Source organism: Podarcis pityusensis (genome assembly GCF_964106645.2).
Source record: "Podarcis pityusensis genome assembly, chromosome: 9".
NCBI lineage: Eukaryota > Metazoa > Chordata > Lepidosauria > Squamata > Lacertidae > Podarcis > Podarcis pityusensis.
The window spans coordinates 12,850,644-12,861,984 of NC_138034.1; the positions used below are offsets into that span (position 1 = coordinate 12,850,644).

At 38.6% G+C, this 11,341-nt stretch overlaps 1 protein-coding gene across 1 annotated transcript in view; it reads left to right on the plus strand.

Annotated features, from left to right (window-relative positions):
• Positions 1–11,012, plus strand: part of LOC308484930 (uncharacterized protein) — a 183,609-nt gene extending 172,597 nt beyond the window's left edge. Inside the window, exons 6-7 of the transcript XR_013990175.1 lie at positions 8,298–8,385; positions 10,885–11,012. The gene's annotated coding sequence lies outside the window, so the exon portion shown is untranslated. The remainder of the gene's footprint in view (positions 1–8,297; positions 8,386–10,884) is intronic.
• The last annotated feature ends 329 nt before the right edge of the window (positions 11,013–11,341 follow it).

Sequence of the window (11,341 nt, forward strand, 5' to 3'; positions counted from 1 at the left end):
CCTCCTTTTCTCAATTAGCCTTTTGTGGAATGAGGGGAATTTCATAGTACTGGAGAGAGATGATGATTTAATTTGCCTATTACAGTGTGCCCAATTGTACATGTCTGTTCCCCCACAACTGTCCCCCCACCAAGTCTTGAAAATGAAAATTCTCTATACAGTGTTACTTGTCAAACCATAGGTGATAGATATTCCCTTCCAGAGTTGTTCATTTTTCAGTTTTTCATAGTAACTCCAGTTTAATTTGGTTACCTCATCTGCTAACGTATGTGCACATATCAGAAGTTACCTTGATCTATACCAGGGGTACCTAACATAATACTTTTCAGATCTTGTAGTAGTTCATTTCTCATCACCCTTAGCAAGCATGACCAGGGATGGCAGGAGTTGTAGTTGAAGAACACCTGGAGGAATGTTCTTACTCTTACTTTTCTAAATCACAGAACAGAAACAAATAATAAAATTATGGCTGGCTTCCTACATGCAACAAGATAGCCATACATGAAGGGAATTTTCTTACAAGATGAGGATTGGTGGGATTCTCACACAGCAAACCTTGCTTTGAGGGGTGATGGCTAGTCCTTGGGCTGAGTGCAAAGAACTGCTGATCTGAGACTACTTGAAGCTCTGGAGTGAAGACCGTGGCATCTCCCTCAACCTGCAAGGGACATGTTTTGGATGTACAAACCTGTTTAGTAGGCAGGTATAGGGTTTTCACTTTGACTAGACTGTCACTGCTGGTTGCCTTGAGGCTTGACCAATAAAAACCACAAGTGAGAGTGGAAGTGGAACTTGCAACTTCCAGACACTCAGAATATTTAATTTCAAGTTTCAGGTGGTGTAAAATTGCATTGACAATGTTGATATCCTCGTGAGCAAGTGAGTCAGCCTTGCTCCAAATATTGATTGTGATTTTTTTTTTAATCGGTTTTAATTTTTTGGCATGGAAGTATTGTTGTTGATTGGCTCAAACTTCCTACTGAGCCTTCACCATTTCTTACTTTCCCCCAGCTGGTTGAAGGTGCTATTTTTTATTTTCCATCCTCAAAAGTTCATTGATCAACCAAACAGTTTATAGCAAAAGAAAAAAAAACAAAAACAAAACCCAAACTACCAACCAAATTTCAGCAACCAAGCAAAGACAATAACATATGTATAATAGATAAAACATGCAGATGTGGCACATATCTCAGGCTGTAAGGCTCATCTCATAGACTCCTCTGAGTTGGGAAACTTTCACAGCCAACATAGCTATGTTCAACATTACAAGTTTAACCATGCTAGATAGCAGATGTTTAATTTTGTTGATATCACTAAAAGTGGCAACTAGCTGTATGAATTTCTTTAAATGAACATATACTGTAAGCCTAGATCTTCTTCCTGGGGGAAAAAAAACCAAAACATTTCCTAGAAATGTGATCCTAACTAACTGGAGATTATATATATAGAATGAAATGTATCGTATTGGCCTGAATATAAGCCACACCCGAATATAAACCACACCTTTAAAATTCAAGGGGAGAACAGAAAAAAAGACAATACCCAAATATAAGCCGCTCCCTTAAAATCCCACAGGCACTCACACCCGTTCCGTTTTACCATATGTATGTTTCAACAGCAATATCATAAAAGGCATTTTTTGTAAGGTTGCCAATTTAAGTTGCACGGTTGGAATCTGGGAAAAAAGTAAAGCTTATATTCAGGCCAAAACGGTATCCGCCACCCTTATTAAGTTTAAACATTTTTAGCATATACAGTCAAAACAATTTCATTTTTCTCTTATTTTTATCAACTTCCCACCTCTTTTCCCATAGAGTTGTTGTTTCTCAGCTCTCCAAATTAAACTGATGGACTATGCTGAAATGGCAAAACTGACCAGAAAGCTCAGGAACCAAAAAGACCAAAACTTTAACAAAGAGTGAGGAAAAATTATAACTTATCTTGGAGACTGCAGTAAGCGGATGAAAACACTAGCAGGATTGCAGTAACATTTGTAATGTAGCAAGCAATAGGGAGATATTGGAGATATATAAAATGTGGATTATTGAAAAAGATGCAGTAGAAAAGGTTTAATAAAAGGACCCATGGAGGAGAAGGTGGGAAGTCCAGAGATTTGAAGGAATCTGTTAACTGTTGATGTGTGTGATTGTATTGTTATAATTTTATATTTGTAAAATCAAATAAAAATTATTTCAAAAAGAGAGAGAAAAGACATGCCCTTTCAGTTAACAGATACTCATCCCCTTTTGGCTCTGTAAAAGTTCAAATGTAGGTAGTCTAATGAACATTGGAAATTGAGAGGTGATCAAGGAGGTTTCAAAGTAGATTTCAGTAATCAAATAGACAATATGAGAAGGCAGATTAGATTTCCGGCAGCAGAAAGGAAACTGAGCATTAAAAGCCCTACAAAGCTTAGCAACAGACTGAATCTCAGAAGCAAAGAAAAGTGAAGAATGTGGGGAAGGGTGGGGGGAGGACTGAGTCTGAGGCTATGTGTCTGAGTGACAGGAAAGATAATAGTGTTGCCAATGGAGACCAAAATGTGGGAAAAGAGTAGGTTTAGGGGGGAAATAAGAAATTCGATTTTTTGACATATTAAGTTTAAGATGCCTCAGACATCCAGAGGAAATTTTTAGACAGACTGTTAGACATACAAATCTGAACAGAGGACAAGAGATCAGGGAAATACATCTGAGGATCATCAGCATAGAATCTATGGAAGCTGTGAGCCTTGATAACAGCTCCCAGGGAAAAAAACCATAAAGGGAAAAATAGAAGGAAAGCGAGATCAGAACCAGGCAGGGAGGAGAAGGAGGGGAGGGAACCAAAGGAAAGAGGGAAAGATGAAGCAAAGTAACACTGCCAAAAGGAACACCAGATGAGTGTTTAGACAAATAAGTACAAAACTATTGAAGAGTGCCAGAACAGCTGTGTTTGTAGCGAAGATCAAGAAGTAAGGAATGGTTCATGGCACGAAAACCCATATGAAGATAAACCTAAAGATAATTATCACAACGGAGCTGAGGCCCTGACACTTGGGAAGAAGTGGGTCATTTATATTGCTTGGAAAATAATTTTTAGGGGAATTAGGTATGTGCACAAGCCACCTGAATTTCTTTCTTTCTTTCTTTCTTTCTTTCTTTCTTTCTTTCTTTCTTTCTTGTTCACATCATAAGTCCATTTGGCTTCCCAGATCCCTCAAAACTGCTTCAGATTTTGCTTTAAACAAAATATGACGATTACTTTGGAAATCTAGGTGATTAATGGAACTCTCTGGAAAATTGTTACCAGTCCTGAGCCTTCTTTTCAAATTCCTCAAATGCTTCCCTTGAAAAGGAACTCTCAAATTCACTTTGAATTTCAGGTAAAAACTCAGCAATGCCAATTACAATATAGAGCACACAACATCAGACTATAAAGCAGGTTGTTATCAAAGCTAGGCATACATGGTCAGCAAATAAGTGTCCTATGGGGAACCTACAACTGATCCCACTGCCAGCCTTTGACATGCCCATAGATGTCCCTGGGGGAAATGGTGAGGAACCTGTGGCCTTCTAGACAGTGTTGGTCTCTACTTCCCATAATCCTCAGCCTATGGTCAGAGATGATGGGAGATGTAGAAGAGCAACATTAGGGGAACCAGGTAACTAAGTGTCTCTAACAAAGTGGCTCTGCTCTCAGCTGATAAACAACAACACATCACAGCAAATTAAACAGCCAAGTGATGAAAGGGACAGCTATTTATTTAATAATTAAGCGACAGTTCACACTAATTACCTCACACTGGACTAAAGTCGCTCTGTGCTAAAAGCTAAACCCTACAATAGCATATAGCTATATAGATAAATTCTAGGAGTAGAAAGCCTGTAAAAATTCAGTTTTCAGCTATACCCTAGCAAGGAAGCTACAGTAAGCTAAAAACACCACAGTAAGCTACACTAAACTCCATTTTTTGGAGAAAGGATGAGAAGGAAAACCTCACAAACATATGTAGTTCTATATAATACAGATCTAACCAGTGGGAGAGTCATCTTAGATTTTTAAAAAGATAGATTTAGCCTTTAAAAAAATAGCTTAGGGTAATCTTCAGTTTTTCTTAATTAAAAAGGCTAGGTGGTTTGATCGGGAGGTGGAGAGTCAGCTTAAAGCTTTGGCTTTCAGATAAGTTTAAATCATCTTAAAAATAACCTGGTTTGGTTTATCAAAGCTAGAGTGCAAGACACAGCATAAAATTACATGGAAAGTGATACTTTTAAAGGTAATGATGTAGTCAGAAAAAAAAATCAAGTAAAATTTAGATAGTTTTTTATTACTGTTATTACTGAATGTTTTTAAATATGACTCTCAGGATGGAAGCCTCTTCCCTCAAGGACTTAATTCCCAGCAAGGGTTCCATATGTCTGGAATTTCCTGGACATAGCCAGGAAACAGTGTCCAGGCAGAAAACCGAGAAATGTCTGGGAAAATCCAGACATATGGCAACTCATGTCAACAACTTTGGCAAAATAAAAATAAAAGCTCTACAAGTTTTGTGTCTGGATTTTCACTTTTTGAAATATGGCAACCCTACGGTTGACTCACTAGCCATTGTTTATTAAACTCCAGTTTATCAACACCCATTGTTAATTCCACATCCCCTAGGGGCTTAACAGTTGTGATTTAATTCCTCTTTTCAATTCCCTACTCCCAGCAATTTGAGAAACACACTCCTTGACCCAATTGGCTGCCAAAGCTGGGATGAACTAGCCAGGCATATAAATTTAGAGGAACTCGTGGAAGGGAGCTAGTCTTATGAGCCCCTGCTGACAAAGTGTCAAGTCAAATTAAACAGCTGAGTGAGTTGGGCAGATAGGGCACAGAGGGCATGGTAAACCACTCTGCTCTTCTCCTCGAATATTGCAAAGAACAATTATGCAGGTAGAAAGCTAGAATTGGTTTCCTTACTGGTCAGGCAGGTATGTCCTCAGTGGAAAGAGCTCCTAACTCTCTGGGGAAAAGTTTGTTCCCAGGAGACCCAAGTGGTAGACTTGGAAAATCTGGAAGAAGCAAATGAAGCTGTTGGGGAACTTGTAGCTGTGTCCCACTCCCAGGTTGATAGCTCCCCTGCTGTAATGGAGAAGGAGGGTTTGGGGAAAGGAGTGTGATAGGAATTTTGAGGTCTTAGATATATGTTAAATGTTCATGAGTGTACCAACCAAGCACATACATAGATCAGCACAGGAAGACCGACCTGGAACCATTTTGATTCCCAAACTGACCAAATGTTTTCTCTGCAAGGTCAAAAGAAAATGGAAAAGCCTCCCCATTGTCTTTTTCTTCACAAATCCTGTCTTAAGGGTATGTCTGTGTTTGAATAGGGTGTGAGCCTGTGACCTGGCCAAGGAACTAAGTATTTATCATTACAAAAGACTGGCCAGGCTACCCAGGCAATCCAATCAAGTAACCTGCCAGACAGGAGATAAACGACGACAGGAGAAAAACAACATTCACATTTCTGTTTTAAGACTGCCTTTTTTGTGATGTAGGTATGATGTATCTGAGGGGTGGTCTTAGGTTACACCCCTTCTGTGATGTATGTATGATGTTTCTGGGGGTGGTCTTGATCTACAGGGTGGCAATTTCAAAAGTCTTTATAAGGCCTTGCACACCATTTTTCTAGGTTCCTCCTCCTCTCCTGAAGGTGAGGGGAGCACCCTGTTGCAACAGATCAATAAAGATCAAGCTTACTAGCTGCTTTGCTTCTCAATATTCTCTGGTTGGCCTCTGCTATTCTCTCCTACCAATAGGGAACCTATGTAAGGACTCTATATGGGCTCTTGGATACCCCATAAGGGAAAAGGGCAGATTTTTGTTTACAACAGGAGGTTGACACTCTGAGGAAGAGGGGCATGATGAGGATATGTATCTGGTAGTGGGTGATGTGATAATTAGGAACATAGATAGTTGGATGTGATGAACATGCAGATCACTGGGTGAATTGCCTGCCTGGTGTAAAGGTTGCAGGTGTTGCTTGCTATCTAGATATTGTTTGATATTTAAGTCTCATTGCAGACATATTTATTTATGTCCCTTCTTTGCTGTTCTTCCTGGCACAGTTTTTCTTTTTGTCTCTGACTCTTTGGCCCTCATTGATGTTTAATCCAATCTGCTGTGATGACCCCATATGATTTTACCAATGCCATCACAATGTGATATCTGACATGAAGGTATCAGAATTGCTTGAAAACATACTCATGGATCCCCGTCTCACAGCTCACTCTTAAGACAGAAAAAGTGATCACGTAAATCCAACTCTGTCATTACTTCAGCACAAGTCCAAGATTTAATTTATGAATAATAAATAAACGCTTGTCCAATGTTGTAACAACAACACAGCTATGTGTCAGAAATAGGGGGTTGTTTTAGGGACCCACCAGAGGCATCAGACATGAAAAGCTTGTTTGCATGGTTTACTATGGTAGATTTCTGTCAATGCAGAACAAAGGAGATTTTGACTAACACCAATCTGAGAAATAGGTGGAATTCACTTCTATGGAAAGTGTTGCTCGGGAAATCTTTGGCTATGTGGCAACTAAATGTAACCTACCCTAGGATACAAACGTATCATTCAGTGGCAAAGAGCACAAGCTCATTGTCCTGTTGCATATATTACTCGGTGCATCTGTGCAACGCCTGGAAGTGAGCTCTGTAATTTGATATTGCCCATGTTCTTTGACAAAACACATGAGAATTGATTCATCGCTAGGAGCTCCTCCATTACTAGTGCTGACAGCTTTACAGCCCTTTTGGGAAATGAAATACAGCATCAGGTTACTAAGCAACTCCACCAGCTCTTTAAAAAATACTTCTCGGAACTCACTTGTTTCTCCTAATTGATTCAGGTCCACATCATTTTGAACATAAATGGGACATCATGTTTAGAAATGTGCAGTGTGACTACTTTTAGCTAACATGTCTCGCTACCTCTGCATATCTGAATCAAGAGCCGGCATATAAATGTCACACTGGAAGCAAATTTTTATCTTCCTCCTGAGTTGTGTTGACATTTAATATATATAAATTATTTTGACAGTGCAACCTAGCCTCTGAAGTTATCTGCCAACTGTCAGGAAATAACATGAAAGGCTGAATGGCAAATTCCACTTTTAAACTTCTGTGTGGAATAAAGTTTTAATTAGCAACCCCGACTTACTTCTCCAGTAGATTCCTCCACACTAATACATTAGAGTTAATAGTAAATCTTCTCCTCCCTCCTTCTCTCTCTCATACTTGTTGACATTTTGGGGAGTCAGTAAAGATAGTGCCTCATGCTGTTTCTGAATATTACTGATAAACACAACCATATATTAAGTTTCATGAGAAGCAAATTTGACTTTTTATACTATGTTGCTCTTTTCATTGTTATATTAGAGGTAGTAAAGGAAACAATGAATAGTTGTTCCATATGGATAGTTGTGGCCATTTAACATCTACATGGAACGACTGGTCACTCAGGCATCTGACTTTGCTATTAGAAGGAATTCTGACAATAAATAATGATAAATTAAGATGAGGAGGAATCCACTCTGCTGTTAAGTAGGAAAAGGGTAGAGTAGGTAGAATCTGAAAACTGGTGCTTCCATACTGTTGCTATTTTGGGGTGTGATTCAATCACATAAGAGCAAATTCAGGTAGTTCAATTAAGTTGATTTGATGGTCTTATGCAAGAAAACTTCATTCTCTCTAAAATGGGACTTTTTTGCACTAAGGATTGCGCACTGGAAATTGAGAGACTGCCTTGACACAATGTCAGATAATCTCCCCACAAACAAATCAGAATTAGTGACCAATGAATAGCTGGCGTTGTCTAACACACACACACACACACACACACAAGCACAAACTTCATGCAAACAAATTAGAATGAATGCTCAGTTAACAGGCACCCTGAAAGTGACCATATTCCCAGAAAACAGCTACACTGTAGAAGCTAATGAAAAAAAGGAACAGAAATGGGAAAGTCAATGTAATATCATTCTTAAGAAGAAGCCTAGGGATATGGCAGGGAATAAAAGACCAAATATACTTTAGCTTCAGCTTGTGCCAAAAGTATTAGAAGTTTTTGTTTAAATCTGTCAAGTTAGAAAAGCACAGTTTGATTAAAGGAAGCTAACATATCCCCCAAAGAGGAAGGTTATGCTTTACTAATTTGTTAAGTTCTCTCTCTCAGAGTCTGTCGCTAAGGTGGGGTGATGGGGTGGAGGGGAGAAAGAAAGCACTGTAGATTTCATATTGTGGTTTATTTTTATTTTTCCCAGGTCAGTGAATAGGAAAAAGGGTTGGCTCATTCAATCTGAGAAGTTTTTCTCCCTTCTCAAAAGATGACAGACTAAGTAATCATCAAACGTGAGTGATGTTAAGCAGAAACCAGGGAGTGGTAGAAAGCCACAACATCAGCTCCTTCCTGACTGTATTGAACAGAAACACCCTCACACATGTTAGGGATGGAGGGGAAATGAGAAAAGGCACAATTTCTGCATTTATTTATTTATTTACTCCTGGTCTTGATGATATATATGAGGCATCTCATAAAATAAATTCACTAAGCATACAAATAAAAAGACAATATAAACATAAAAATAAAGCCATACTGTTAAAAATAAAAATAAAAATGTAGGAGGCAGCCAGCCTAAGAATGCAAATACAAAACCAACACAACAAAAATACTATACAGGAGAGAACCAAAGAACACCAATCAAATACCTGGATTAGAATGGCCAAATGTACTATAAGAACTTAATCCATGACCTTTAAAGGTTTAGGAGAAAAGAAAAAGTCAGCAATATGGAGACCAGACAGGCTTCTGTAGGAAGACCATTAGGAGAAGGATTAGAGCATCAACTTTAAGGAGGTATACTTTTGAACTTTTGCCTGGCCATTTGCTTGCAATTTTTGAAATACACCCCCCCCCCCGGTAAACAATTATTTTGTATAGCCCCTCGCTTGTTTGTGACATGGAAAAAGCAATAGACTTCCTGCCTTCAGCTGACCATATCAACAAATTTTCTAGTTGCCAGGAAATACCTGGTTATGAGTTTCCTTAAAGAGGAACTCTAGCTTCAAGCAAACTATGCTTGCTTGGGGGCTAAAAATTGAGATATGAGAACCAGGAAGATAAGACCTTTCTTACAAAATGCAGAGTTTGTCTTCTTCACTCCAACTATATCTCATGTAAGCACCAGGGCAAACTGCTTTTTTCAAAGAAACTTTGTTCAGCTTTCCATGTCAGCATCTATGCCTCCTTTTTGCTTAGAATTAGCGAGACCCCAAAACATATTTAAGCTTCAGGTTGGGCAAGGGGATATTAGCACATTTTGCGCCAATGCATCTTTGCTTCAACCCTTTCTTCTACAATTGCAATCCTATGGATCTCAGGACAGAGTCCTCCCTTTGCTTGACAGCTTGTAGGTTACAGATATATCTTGGTAGATTAACTCTCAACAGGTATAGAAATTCTAATCCCAATGTGTTTTTTGACTATCTCCAGGGCAAGGTATAACTTTGCTCCTATCTCTGTTTCACAATGCTTGTTATGTTCATTTTTTCTCTATATTTCCTGGAAGTTATGACATATTTATCTCTAGAAGAGATTGTCAGGGGTTCTCTTCTGCCTGGATATAATTTCTTTGTATCTGTTTAAAGCAGCATTCTTTCTATTGGGGGGGGGGTCTCCCCACTTTACTTCCCTCTCAATTCATTGTCTATATTGCTCAAGTAAAAATCCCAAGACATCCCTTGGGATTTCTCTCTGGTGGAAACTCTAACTCAATAACTTTGTGTACAGTTTGTTGGTTGGTTTCTTCACCAGCTATTGAACTCCAATGAGGATAACCTCATTTCACTTTCAAAAGGTGCCTATTTGTCAATGTTTAGCATTTGTTGCCAACATATTTGTGTCGTTTCAATGATTTTCTTCTTAAAACCATGCTTCTTCTTCCTCTTTGCCCTCACTGTTCTTGGCCCTATTGTCACCCCTACTGCCAATTAATCCTATTGGCTCTGGCAACCCGCTTGGTTTAGCCAATGATATCACAATGTTGCATCTCCTGTGATTACATCACAGAACTGAAATACAAGGTCACGCCAGTCACCGTAGATAAGATTTAAATGACCACAGAGACTGGAAACAGTGAATTCAAAGAAGAAAAATCATGGTGAAGGGTAGCAGCAGCCAGGGAAACAGTGTGAATGTCTGGCATAGTGAATCTATCTTACTATCAATCAATCAATCTATCTGGACTTCGTGTGACTGAATCAGATGTGATTCTTTCTGAGTGAATATTGAAATTATATGTCTCTTATGTCCACACATGTACTTGTGCCCCCCCCCGCCCCCTTTGAAGTACAAATTATGATTCCTTTTAGTCATCCTCCTACAACTTTCTCTTCAGCATTTCTACAATGCTGGATCTTTTTCACCTGGTATAGTCATAATAACAAAAATACCAATTTCCCTCATTGAATTTGCAAGGAAAATTATGTTTTCTTTACCATCTCCTTTTCTTAAGCCATCTGGTATTATAAGACATTGGATGCCCAAGTTAAGATGAGAACAAAATCAGCATGATCACTGTTCATGCAGTATGCAGTGACATTTTGAGTACAAATATCACGATTTTTTTTTATATATTAAACAATATTAGAGTGTTGAAAAATGGCTGTGGAGCATATTAATATTAAATATTATTGCTGGCATTTGTGAAAGGTCAGTTATGGTGCGCTCATGCAAAAATTGAGACCAAAATTGCAAATGATTAAAAAAAATCATAATTTCATTTAAAAGGAAATGTGCTAAATGTTCTTTCTCTCAGGTTAGGTTAACACAACTTCATTTTGTTAACTTAGGACCAAAGCTGTATTCGCTAAGGGTCCATGATTCAAAGAGGAGTGTGTTTGTCTATATGATGGATGCTACAAATTGCCCTGTGGCTACAGGATTGGGGAACAATATTCTGGCTCAGGGACCACTCAGCTGGCCAAGACTTGTAATGCTTTCAAATCAAGAACAAACAGCAAGAGGAAGATCACATCATCCTAGCCGCCAGCCAATGGAGTTTGCTTCCCCTTTGAACTTCAGAATAACTTTCCTATTTGTTTCAATTATATTATTTATTTTGGGACAAATAAGCACCTTAAACTTCTATCAATTTCAATGCGAGTGTGAAGCACACGTTACAACTCTCCCACTGGAACCAATGGAACTAAAAAGTACTTAATTTTTGTTTTATTACACCCTTTAATTTAAACCACATTAACTGCTTTTTTCCCCTCTAAGAAGCACTCGTGGTGGTGTTTAAAGACT